This window comes from Euphorbia lathyris, chromosome 5 (assembly GCF_963576675.1).
Source record: "Euphorbia lathyris chromosome 5, ddEupLath1.1, whole genome shotgun sequence".
Classification (NCBI taxonomy): Eukaryota; Viridiplantae; Streptophyta; class Magnoliopsida; order Malpighiales; family Euphorbiaceae; genus Euphorbia; species Euphorbia lathyris.
In genome coordinates this window covers 94,657,344-94,670,830 of record NC_088914.1, presented here as the reverse complement: position 1 = coordinate 94,670,830, position 13,487 = coordinate 94,657,344, and the positions used below count along the sequence as shown (strand labels likewise).

At 36.6% G+C, this 13,487-nt stretch overlaps 1 long non-coding RNA gene across 2 annotated transcripts; it reads left to right on the top strand.

Annotated features, from left to right (window-relative positions):
* Window positions 1–227: 227 nt before the first annotated feature.
* LOC136230380 (uncharacterized) lies at window positions 228–4,035 on the top strand. 2 transcript variants are annotated; one of them, XR_010689360.1, is made up of 3 exons: window positions 228–289; window positions 2,940–3,107; window positions 3,232–4,035. It is a non-coding gene; the product is annotated as an uncharacterized lncRNA (long non-coding RNA). The 2 variants fall into 2 exon arrangements; XR_010689359.1 differs by having other exon boundaries at window positions 263–369.
* The last annotated feature ends 9,452 nt before the right edge of the window (window positions 4,036–13,487 follow it).

Genomic DNA, 13,487 nt, shown 5'->3' with positions numbered 1-13,487 from the left:
AGCGTGTTAAGTAAAAACACAGAGACCTTATAATTATTTACCCTAAAATTAATTATCTACAAAACTGTAGATAAATAATAAAATTTAAATTTTCTCGTAGATTTCCCATAATTAGTCAATGGGTTGGACTTTTATAGTTTGGGCTACATTGAATAGAAGCCCAACAAAATTTTATCTTGTTATTGCGTTGTAAAACCCTACTCACTCTTCTATAAATAAAATAGCTGCTCACTCCTTTCTTTCGTTCCAGCCGCTAGTCTATGTTTTCTTCATCGTCTTTGTCAATTTGGTATCCATTTTCTTTCTGTTTTGCAATTTTAGTTATTTACTTTCAGAAGGAAGATCGCACTGAAAACTCAGGAAATTGAGGTTGTGATGACGATCTTCTCTTCTTCTTTCGCTTAATTTTTCGATTCTGATTTGTTTTTTTCTGGAGTATATGGATTTGGAGAAAATTGAGGTTGCGATGAGGATCTCCTTCTCCATTTTCATATTTCGATCCATTTTATAGTTTCGTTCATTAGATTTTGATTCTAATCGAATAATTAGATTAATCATATCAGGTTTGCGTGTCATATTCCTGCTGACCTGAGTGATCTTCTATTTTTTCTTTCACTTAATTTTTCTATTCTGATTTGTTTTTTTTCTGGAGTATATGGATTTGGAGAAAATTGAGGTTGCGATGAGGATCTCCTTCTCCATTTTCATATTCCGATCCATTTTATAGTTTCGTTCATTAGATTTTTATTTCCTGGAAATATCAAAATCATTCTGCCGTCTATCAGGTTATCAGGTAGGGATAGTAAATTACAAAATCAATGTTTTTCGATGCTGACCTGAGCGATCTCTCCTTCTTTCGTTTAATTTTTCGATTCTGATTTGATTTGGGGGAAATTGAGGTTCCGATGAGGAAATCCGCTGTCAGATCCATTTTATAGTTTTGTTCATTAGATTTTGATTCTAATTGAACAATTAGATTAATTTTCTTGGTCCAAAAAAGCAGCTATTTAATTCTGCAAATACTGTTCATGCTTATGTTGTTTCAAATTATCATTCTATAAAATTTAAAATTCTATAAATACTTTTTTTCATATCCTGAAAATACGAAATTGTTCTCTCTTCTATTAAATCATATCAGCTAGTTTTTTTTGGTAGGAAAGGGAAGAAAAAACAAAACAAAGTCGCTTAATCCGGGATCAGACTGGGAAAGCTGGCCCCCACCAAATCATCCAAGATCAGGGACGAAATGAACAATGGAGAAGAAGAAAATGTCGTGAGACCCAACATCCTTTTATGACCTTCAACTGTGAGACGGTCCGCTACTCGATCATCTCACGGTTGAAGGTCATAAAAGGATGTTGGGTCTCTCAACCTTTTCTTCTCCTCCATCTTGGATGATTTGGTGGGGTCAGCTTTCCCTGATCTTGGGTTAAGCCGCTTTGTTTTGTTTTGTTTTTTCTTTCCTTTCCTACCAAAAAAATAAAAATAAACTAGCTGATTTTTTTTAGAGAAATTAGGATTTTAAAATCTAGAATTTATATTTTAGATTCTAGAGTTCATATTCATGTTGAATAATTTTTTTTTTAATTCTATAATTTATATTTTAGAGTCTTAAATAAATAATTAAATTTAAAAATTATTAGTTTAATCATTATGGTAATTTTATTAAAACCCCTAACCAAAAAATTATGGTAATTTTATTTTCAATTGATTATCTTATTTTATTTATAACTTTCGGTTAATTATTAATAAAAATATTTTAATCTATTTTTTATAAATTTAATGAAAACCAATCATTTTTTAATAATGAAATTTCCTTCGCAAATAATATGCACCTATATTTTAGGAATTAGAAAACTATTAAAACCATTTACTTGTTTTTATTTAAATATGTATTTTTATATTAATATTTCTATTCAAACTAATAGTAATTTTCACATAGACCGATTTGGTAATGCAAAAATTCGTTAAAAACGAAAAAATATTTTTGATAAATTTGAGGCTTATATTAACCTTTAGCCCTCACTCATTTTCTCATATTAATTTTTGATATAGCATGGTATAGTATTTTTTTTTAGTCTTTTCTTCAAGTCTTATTCATTATTTTTTTTCTAATTATTTAATTTCTCTTTTGTTTTTATGTTTAGTCGTATGTTAAATTGAAAGATTTTGAGTTTAAACTATGCTTAGCTCAAAGTTTAGGAATGCTTGGATTCTTACTAAGAGATACTGTTTTTATACAACACGCTATAGATGCGTGGGTTGAAATTTCAATTGAGTAAATTACCTCATACTATAGCTACAACAATATACAATCCCCTCAAAAGGATAATTGTATATTGTTGTGATGGCTATGGTACGGGGTAATTTACTCAATTGAGCTTTCAATGGAAGCGTCTATAGCGTGTTGTATGGAAATAATAAGTATTGGTGATATCTCAAGTCTTCCTAATCTTTGAGCTAGACGTAATCTAGACTCAAAAACTTTCATTTTAGTATTAGTTAAGCAAGCATAAGCCGCAAAAAAACAAAATAGAGATTAAAGAGTCGGAGAAATAAAAAAGAATGAGTACGTTTTGAAGAAACAAAATAAAGTTTAAAGATGTAGAGAAACAAATAATATGTAGGATTTGAAGAAATAACATTGTTTTGTTGATCAACAATGTTTGGTAGTATACGATGTATAAACTCATATTCTATCCCATGTTATATGAAAAAAATCATTCTCTATTGTCTATAGTTATATTTTGATTATGGGTAAGGTGCAAAAATACCCCTAACAATTTAGGTCATGAGTAATTTTACCCTCTAACGTCTAAAATAGTGCAATTTTACTCCTAACGTTGGAAGCTAAGAGCAATTTTATCCCTAATGGTGATAAATTGGGTCAATTTGAGAAATAATTCATCAAAAAAGAGCTTGACGAGATTCTTTTGCAGAGAGAAACCTATTGGAGGCAACGAGCGAAGCAAATGTGGCTTAGGGATGGAGACTCTAATTCCAAGTATTTCCACCTGGCTGCCACGACAAGAAGAAAAAAGAATATACTGAGTAGATTGAAGGGTACTGATGGAGCCTGGCACGAACGGGGTAGCGAATTAAATCAGGTACTGACCGACTATTTTCAAAATATTTTTACCTCTGATCAAAGTTAGGAGAATGCCATGCTGGACAATATCTCTAGTAAGCCGACAAGGGCTGATAATGAAAGCCTTACAAAGAAATTTACAGTTGCAGAGGTGAAAGAAGCAGTCTTCTCAATGCACCCGGATAAAAGCCCCGGACCGGATGGGTTCAATCCTTGTTTCTGTCAAAAGTTCTGGAATGTGGTAGGCGGAAGAGTGACAGAATCATGTTTACAATGGCTTAATGCTGGGCAATTTCCTGATGAAATTAATGAAACTACCCTGGTTCTCATTCCAAAAAAATCAATGCCAGAGTATGCTTCTGACTTTCGTCCTATTCCTAGAGAATCTATATTCCAACATTAGAATCAAATCAAAGTGTGAATAATATAATATTTCCCTAAATTCAAATTTATTTAATCAAACTTATTGCCATATAATCTCTGATTGATTCTAATGTGAATAATATAATATTTCCCTAAATTCAAAATTATTGCCATATAACTTCTCAAAAAAAAAAATATAGTCATATACTCTCTGTTGGACACAATCAATTCAAAATAGGCTCCCACCCGTTTCCCTTATTTATATTTGGCCAGAGATGCTCTAACCTTCTCTCTGCTAAACATTCTCTTACTCTCTAACCTTACCTTTGCTCTCTCTAACCTTCTCTCGGCTCAACAATTCATATCGACAATCCAACTCCGTCCTTGCCCTCTTGCTCCCGGGGGTTGTCTATCCATGAAGATTGCTAGAGTGACGAAGCTAGCTTCACTCTCATTGAAGTTTGGGGTCGTCGGAATTTGGAGCTCAATGTTGGCGTTCTTCGAGAGAAGGACTGGGAACAAGTTGCTTGAGAAGTAAATTGTAAACATAGAACCCAGAAAACAATCACCAAGTGTAACAATAGAATCGACACGCTAAAAAAAAATACAAGATAGAGAAATCTAAAGTTGAGTTCTCTAATGGAACGTCGCTTTAGTTTTATTATCAGGCGTTGGATTCTTTTATTCGACCTAAGGTTTCAACCTTAGGTCGAATAAAAGAATCCAACGCCTGATAATAAACCCAGGGCGACGTTCCATTAGAGGACTCAACTTTAGATTTCTCCATCTTGTATTTTTTTTAAGTGTGTCGATTCTATTCTTACACTGGGTGATTGTTTTCTGTGTTCTATGTCTACAATTTACTTCTCGAGCAACTTGTTCCCAGTCATTCTCTCGAAGAAGGCCAACATTAAGCTCCAAATTCCTACGGCCCTGATGCTCGTAAAGTATATAGCAGTTAATAGGACAAGTGTAACCTATCGAAACAAGTAATATAATGCTAAGCACAAGATCGATACAAAGACTATTATCCTAATTAGTTAATTCAATCGGTAAATCTATCTATTTAGCAGGGTTGAGAAGCAATTTGGTTTCAAACGAGTAAAATAAATAACTAACTAAGGAAAGCAATAAACAGAACAAGCCGCAGGGTGGATTGTGATTTATGGTAGTTACAACCTAGAAAGGGGAATTCATTGGTTAATTCCTAAGTATGGGTTTAAAGGACTTCAGGTTTAGGCTCTACTAATGATTGAAGGTAATTGTCCTAATGAGAAAGACAAATGTGATCAATATTCGTCCATCCTATTCACATGCATTCGGGTGACGGCTTGATTAGGCATATACCCTAGGTCATGCAAAGCATTAGGTCTTTTGACAATTAAGACTAAAGTCGTAGCCCAGTCACAAAGCCTTACTCCTAGTGGTCTCTAGCGAGGTCATATTAACACAGATTCCATATAGACAATTCTGTGCTCAGGTTTTCATCTATCTATAATCCTATCTAAGTCAGGTTCATAGGCATTAAAGCACATTATTTACACTAGGTAGGCTAGTTGATCATCATTGATTCTCATTCTAGCATTAATTCTATTTCTGACATTATCTAGGCATTAAGCATGCATAATCTGATTTAATCAAAAGCGAATACAATAAACCCTAAGCCCTAATCATACATAATCATTCAACCAATTTCATCCCCATCCTAGATTGGATGGGGATTAGCTCATAGACAAACTAATCATAATAGTCATGCAATTGAGAATAAACGAAGGCATTCTTGATTAAATGTAAATAAAGATAAAGGGAAGGAGAAAGAAATGCTAAAACCCGTTCATCTGATTACAATATAAACAAGGTAGATCAATCCTCCACCCTTTGAGCTTGTTCTTCAAAGAGTTAAAGCTAAACTGTAAGAACTGAATTAAAATTGGAAAGCTGAAATATATTTAAAGTAGCTAAAGAATGAAATCTGTCTAATCTCCCCGAAGAACTGAGATTAGCTCGTTATTTATAGACATAACGAGAAACCCTAGGTCTCCAGGGGGGTACATAGGTCATTTCCCATAATTAAAAAGGGTTTTTGGGACTTTACATTCGAGATTCCAGCAAGGGAGAGGCGTTTTTGCGATAGGTCATTTCCCATAGGTCATTTCCCATACTGATTTCTGTCTCGACGAGACAGGCACTAAATTGGGGCTGATTGTCCGGTTTTTCTTTCTTTTGGTCCCTGGGCTTCCGAAATTTGCTCTAATGGTCACTGACGAATCCCAGAAGTGCTCCGATGGTCCCCGAATTTTCCGGAAATGCTCCAAAAGGCTCGGGTCTGGTTCGGAAATGCTCAAATAGTTCTAAAAACACCTGAAAATACAGAAAATGCCATAAATAACGGAAATTGCTAATTTTAACTAAAAGATAACAAAATGATACTAAAATTGAGTGGAAACAAAGTGAAAACGAACTAAAACGATCCTAAAAACACTATAAAAATGGGAGCTATCAACCTCCCCACACTTGAATCTTACTTGTCCTCAAGCAAGAAAGAATCAAAAGCAGCGAAAAATCAACAAATAGCTCCCGTATACAGTTAAGGATCCATTGCACTTTTATAATCTTTACAGTTTCAAACTACTCAAGTTACTATTAAAAACAAAGTGAACCTCAGAAAAATCTCCAAATCTGATTAATTAGTTTTATCGACCAACACTTCACGAAAACGAAAGGCGAGGACTAAGATTGCTAGCTCACAGGTGGTCGCTCTTGCACTCAGGTGTTTGGGTGAATATGAATTTGGTAAACACTTTATCATTTATTGCACAGAATAGTCACGTTGGAATTGCATCATCCATCCGGTCGAAATTACGTATTACAATTAAACAAGATCATAGGTCTTTAAAGGGTTGTAACATAGGCTAAAGGTTTGGGGGTAGGAAAAATGGAATTTTAGGGAAAAAGTTAATGACTCAACTAGCTAGAATTTTTTGCAAAAAGGGCACTTTTTCCGCTATGTGTGAGATAATTAAAGCTCAAGGTTGTTTTGTATTTCCGTTCGGAAAGCAATTAAAGAATGTCTTTTATCCTTTCCTCTACACTTTATTTGATTTGGTTTTGAACCATATATTTTTTCTTTCTTTTTCTTTCTTTTCTTTCGAATAGAGGGGACAAAGAGTCAATTTTGAATGGGTTACTTCTTCTATTTAGAATTATAACCTTTCAATGGTAGCTAATGGAAATTTGAAGGATGTGTGCCTAAGGATTCTTTAACCGAAATTGAGTCAATGACTCAACTAGCTAGAATTTTTTGCAAAAAGGGCACTTTTTCCGCTATGTGTGAGATAATTAAAGCTCAAGGTTGTTTTGTATTTCCGTTCGGGAAGTAATTAAAGAATGTCTTTTATCCTTTCCTCTACACTTTATTTGATTTGGTTTTGAACCATATATTTTTTCTTTCTTTTTCTTTCTTTTCTTTCGAATAGAGGGGACAAAGAGTCAATTTTGAATGGGTTACTTCTTCTATTTAGAATTATAACCTTTCAATGGTAGCTAATGGAAATTTGAAGGATGTGTGCCTAAGGATTCTTTAACCAAAATTGAGTCAATTAACTTGGGTGAGAAAGGGTATTTAAGAAGGCTAAGGGCTTGTAACAAGGTTGATCAAAGAAATGGGTGAATATAGGCTCAAAGGAACTTATCTAGTGGAATTGGTAAGGGATTTTGGCTAAACAAAGAAATAGGCTAAATTCACAAAGGGCTATACCTAGATTTTTTTTGAATAGAAGTAGGAAGAGTGGCTTGAGCCGAAGACGGACATCCCAACTAGGTCGGCACCCCCACCAAAGGTCAAGCCACAAACCCGAATAATATAAATAAAGAATAAAAGAATTACAACCTAAAGAGAGAGTTATCTAAAACGTAAATGAGCTAGATTACAAATGTCATAAAAAAATGTAAGGTGTGCAGAAGTCAGGTGCCGAGCTCCACCACTGGATCCCAGTGCAGCCTGCTCCGAAGCTAGCAAGCGCGTCCGCTGCTCTATTTCCTTCCCGGTAGATGTGGGTTGTAACCACATCCATGGAGGTACACTGTGTGAGGCATTTTAGCCAAGCCTGCCGAATAGTCCAAGGCACCATATGGGATTTACTTCGCATCAAAGATACCACATAGGAAGAGTCAGTTTCGACCCAAACCTTAGTCCATTGGCTCTCCCAAGCGAGATCAATGGCGAATATAACGGCCTGCAGTTCTGCTAAGAAAGCATATGAATTTGGGATGGGGAATGCAAAACAACCTTTTGCGAAGCCTCGAGAATTCCTGAAAATTCTGCCAGCCCCAGCGTCTCCAGGAGCCCCACGTGCTAAACCATCCGTGTTCACTTTCGTCCAACCGGTCGGAGGGGAGACCCATCGGACAAAGATAATATTTGGTGCCGGGGGAGGACGGTGAGGGATAAGAAGCAAGCCCAAGGTTCTGATATCGGTATGTCAGTGCCCGCACGAGCCCGTGATGAGAGAGCTTGATTCCCTGATGCAAGATCTCAATTTGCGGACCAAAGTTTGGATTGAAGGGCGCTCATTTTTTAACACTGCTGCGTTTCGAGAAGACCATATGATCCAGAAGCTAGTAGATACCGCCAACTTCCATAGACCAGCCACAAAAGTGCTAAACTGAAATGCAAATAGATTGCCATAAAAAATATCCATGTTAACATTCATATCCAGGGTAATATCGAAGATGAACTCGATTTCTTTCCAGATTCCGAATCCGTGTGACACAGTTCACACCGGGATGCAAGATGATGAAGCCCTCGGAGTTGGAGACGATCCAAGGTTACTGCATCGCCATTTAAGATCCGCCAATTAGTTGCCGCGCGAGAAGGCAGAGTAAAATCATTCCAAATGAACCTTTTCCAAGGTACATGGGTCGTGTTGGAGCTTAGATGTTCATAATATATTTTCACGGTGAAACATCCCGATAAGTCCAATTCCCATATGCAGCGATCCTCCTCCTCATAACCACAGGCAACGTTAATCACATTCTGTTGCACAGATTCCGGAAGAGCATCCAGATTTTGCCAAGTATCGCCCGACAAAAAATCCTCCACATTACTATACAGTACTCGTTGCGAGTTCATAGGGAGATTAATTTGGTTTGCCACCGTCGGTTTAAGCCAGGTATCCGTCCATAAGTTCAGATTCGAGTTTCTACCAATCCACCACCGGACCTGCGAGTTCAATTCTGAAATTGTGTTTTTGCAGGATGACCAAATGGTAGAGGAGCCAACTATCGCCTTTGGAAGACCCGATTTAGAGAGGAAACGGGTTTTCAGTAAATCAATCACGAAGCCATTCCCCTGAATAAATTCCCAGCCAAGTTTCCCAAGCAGAGATTGATTGAAAGAGCCAAAATGTTTAATGCCAAGGCCGCCACCGGCCATACTTTTGCAGCAGGTGCTCCAAGATATCATAACCATCTTCCTGGTGTCTCTACAACCAGTCCAAAGGAAGTTCCGTATGCTTTTATTTAGCAGTTTTATCAATGAGTTTGGCCATTTGTAAATCATGAAAGAGTGAACCAGGGCCCCTGTTAGAACAGACTTGATCAATGTCAATCTTCCGGCGAATGAGAGAAGTTTCCCTTTCCAATGACTGAATACCGATAAAAAACGATCCGCTAGAGGACCAAGATGGCGAGCTTTTGGTGCGCCTTTGAACAACGGGACACCCAGGTATGTCATGGGTAAGTTGGCTTGTCGAATCCCCAAGTATGAGGCAAGGGAATTTGCTCTGTGGCTCGGGACCTTGCTACCAAAAAAGACATTTGATTTCTTCCAGCCAACTCGTTGACCAGATATATCTCCATAAAACCTAAACATTTCCTTGATAGTTCTGGCATTCTGTGAGGTTGCTTTGGCAAAGAGAATCATGTCATCAGCGTAGAGGAGATGAGAGGGGAAGGACTGACCTCTGGAGTAGAGCATGGGCGCAAGAGACCCGTTGGCTTCTAACCTGTGCATCCATCTAGTGAAGAAGTCTTCAGTAATACCGAATAGTATAGGGGAGAGGGGGTCCCCTTGTCTCACACCCCTAGAACAGCCAAAGTAGCCTTTAGGGGAGCCGGCAATTATGATGGAAATCCGAGCAGAAGAGAGAATGACAGAGATCCAATTCTGAAATTTGTTAGAGAAGCCGAATGCTTTCATCACCGCTAGTAAAAAGGACCAATCTAGTGTGTCAAAGGCTTTTTTTTTATGTCGATTTTTAGGGCCATGTTGCCTCTAAAACACTGTCTATCAAGAACATTGACTCCTTCTGATGCAGCAGCAATACAATGGTGAATGCTCCGGTTCTTAATAAATTCGAATTGGGTTGGGGACACAATTTTAGAGGCCAGGGGGGCAAGACGGTCCGCCAGAACTTTAGCGACGCATGATTCCCAAGAGGGAATCAGCGTGTCGCGACCGAGATTCCCCAATCTCGATCGCAACACGGGTCATTTTTGACCTGTATCCTTTCTTTCTCCTTTAGTTCATGCACCTTGCTGTACATTTCGAAAAATTAAGTTTTTTCATGTTCAAATGGTGTGAATTTACATTTTTAGTATTGGATTAGGATTTTACAAACAAAAAAAATGGTGTGAATTTACACCTTTTTAATCCCAACAGACATCTTGATTTGTCCTGGAATCATTATAAATAATTCAAGAAGATCAGAATTCTTTTACTTCCCATTTATTTTCATCTCTATCAGAATTCTGATTTCTTCTCAAATCTTTAAGAAAGTTACAAAACACCTTTTCCGAACATGACTACCTCTCTTAAATATTCCAAGAAAAATGTTGTTGCACGCAACAAGCGTACTGATATGTCAGAACGCTACGGAGCACTATTCTTTATTTATAATCATGATAAAGGAAGACGGTACTATCGATTCCGATACGCTATGTTCGTCGGACTAATGTATATGGACGAATTCTTGAATGATGAACTCAGGATTAGCAATGATATGGATTGCTATCTAAGGTCCAAGATACAGATTTGTATGTTTTGGGAGACATTTTCGAAGGCAACACAGTTATTTCCTCAAAATTCTTAATGGAGGGATTAGTTGCCGCATCACGTTCCAAGGACAAAAAAATTGGATACGGGAATATAATATGTGGAATTATTTTAGGAACCAAATGCGCCGTTTCGGTTCTATGAACTGATAAAGAGCCATTCCCTATCCTTGACTATGAATTCCTAGAAAGTGAGGGACTTGTCAAGAGAGTTATTTTTTTTTCAAGTTGGCCCACGATTTCTTTCTTCGGAAGAAAGACAGATCTTCGTGCAAGTGAAGATTGATCGTTGCCGGGCTATGAGAATCCCAATTCAAAGGGATGAAAATTTGGTTTAGATTGTTTAGTTTTATTTTGTTTTAATCTGTTTGTATATTTATGTATATAGGTTTGTTTTTTATTTTCCTTGTATATATATGTTCTTGTCAATTTATGTAAATATATGTTCATGCAATAAAATTTTAATTTCATTCCATAATTTCATCCCATAATTTCATCTTTTGTTCTGGTTTATATCTGTTTAATTTATAAACTATTATCAATGAATCCGTGTATATATATATATATTAAATGCTAATAAGCTATAATCATTATTATCTATTGAACAAGATAATGAAAATTCTTTTTATATGATACTTCTTATGTTTTGTTATGTATATACATGTTTTTATTTTTTAATAAATTATCAAGGTTAATTCTTAGTTGTTTTTTATTCAATTTTGTTAACATTGCTAATTTATATTATGGTTCATGTCATAAGATAAGGTACCAAGGGAAGTACTTTGGTGGGCCTTGATAAGGAAAGGCATTTCGCGGAAATATATTGACATCATAAAGGACATGTATGAGGGAGTATGCACGAGTGTACGTACTAGTGTTGGGAAAACTGAAGAGTTTCCTATTACGATTGGAGTGCATCAAGGTTCCGCACTAAGCCCATTTCTTTTTGCCATCGTTATGGATGAACTAACAAGTTCACTTCAAGATGGTATACCATGGTGCATGCTGTTTGCAGATGATATTGTGTTGGTTGATGAGACGAAAGAAGGAGTGGAGATGAAGTTGGAACTATGGAGGCAAACTCTAGAATCTAGAGGCTTTAAGTTGAGTCGAAGTAAGACAGAATATTTGGAGTGTAAGTTTAGCGGCCGTAGGAGTAGGGAGGCAGGGACAATCACCCTAGATGGGAGAGTTGTTCAGGCCTCGGATTGCTTCCGGTATTTAGGATCTATTATCCAAACGGATGGAGAAGTAGATGGAGATGTTGCCCATAGGATTAAAGCTGGTTGGTCGAAGTGGAAGAGTGCTACGGGTTTCCTTTGTGATCCCGGCATGCCTAATAGATTGAAGGGAAAATTCTACCGGACGGCAATTAGACCAGCATTGTTATATGGTACGGAGTGTTGGGCAGTGAAACACTGCCACATCCATAAGATGTCGGTGGCGGAGATGCGTATGTTGAGATGGATGTGTGGTCACACGAGAAAGGACCGGGTGCGTAATGAAATAATTAGGACAAAAGTAGGGGTTACATCTATTGAGAATAAAATGAGAGAAAACCGACTAAGGTGGTTTGGCCATGTGAGACGTAGAGCGCTTGATGCGCCGGTTAGGAGAACCGAAGAGTGGCAAAGGGATGTAGTGGTGAGGGGTAGGGGAAGACCTAAGCAAACTTGGAGGAGGGTGATCGAGAGTGATATGAGTTTATTGGAAATTGAGGAAAATATGGTAGTGGATAGGACGGAGTGGAGGGAGCGAATCTGTGTCGCTGACACGACTTGATTTTCACGGTTTTATATGATGGTTCATGTTAGCCGACCCCGAATCATTTCGGGACTAAGGCTTTGTTGTTGTTGTTGTTGTTGTTGTTAACATTGCTAATTATTAACATATATCAGTATAAACTGCTGAAATTAAATAGTATATCTTTTCATATGAATCTGTATGAAATTTAATTAATTTGCTTAAGTTTTAATGTTTAAGTTTTAACTTGAATAAGTGACTAATTGAACTTCCATTAATGTACATTTATTTATTACCTCTTAGAAGATTAATTTGCATTTAATACTTATTCATTTAACTTATGTGAATTAATGAACATTGATTATACATTACCTCTAATTAAGACATTTAATGTTTCATTTCTCACAATTTAATAAGGATAAACCTTTGGTTTACCTTGTATTTAATGTTTTACTTTGTGTTTTTAAGTTTCAGGTATACATTTATTTAATTATAGGACATATTTACACAGAAAATTGCACAAAATGGAGTTAATATGCGCGTTTTTCAGCAACCAGGTGCCGAATCTCGGTAGAGACTACCAGATCTCTACAAGTTCAGCAAAAACATGAGTTTTCAGGAGAGATTTTCTTCCTGAAAACGCCATGTCGCGACCTGTAGGATGGGTATAGGCACAAATTTATCCAATTTCTAACCTTTTCCTATTCCTACACTAATTCCAAATACTTATTTTCATACCTATATATACTTATCTCTTTCACAAACTTACATCACCTCCAATTTTCACCAATTACACGCTCAAAACTCTTCCCGTTACAATTACATTTTCTTCTTCCACAATCAATTCCACACCATATCACCTTTCCTTTTTACCAAATTTTTACCTATCAACATACTTCTTTCCCAAACACAAACTCCATACACTCCATTTTTCTATCTATCTCATAAATCCGACATTTAAACACCATGCCTAGATATAGGAAGGTTACTCACAAGGTTTCCTCGACCTTTAATAATTGTTTACATGTTGAAGATGAATCCATTCAACATTATTTCAGATGGGGACGGGCGGCGGTACAAGCACTTTTATGGACATAGCGCATAGTGAAACATACATTATTTACTTTTTGGTTACTCTTTCCTATGCTAAAAGAATGAGAGGATTACATTTAGGGATTTAAGTTAAATTTATGAAGTTGGATTAGATGAATTTAATTCCAAGCACACTTCTAGCAAGCTC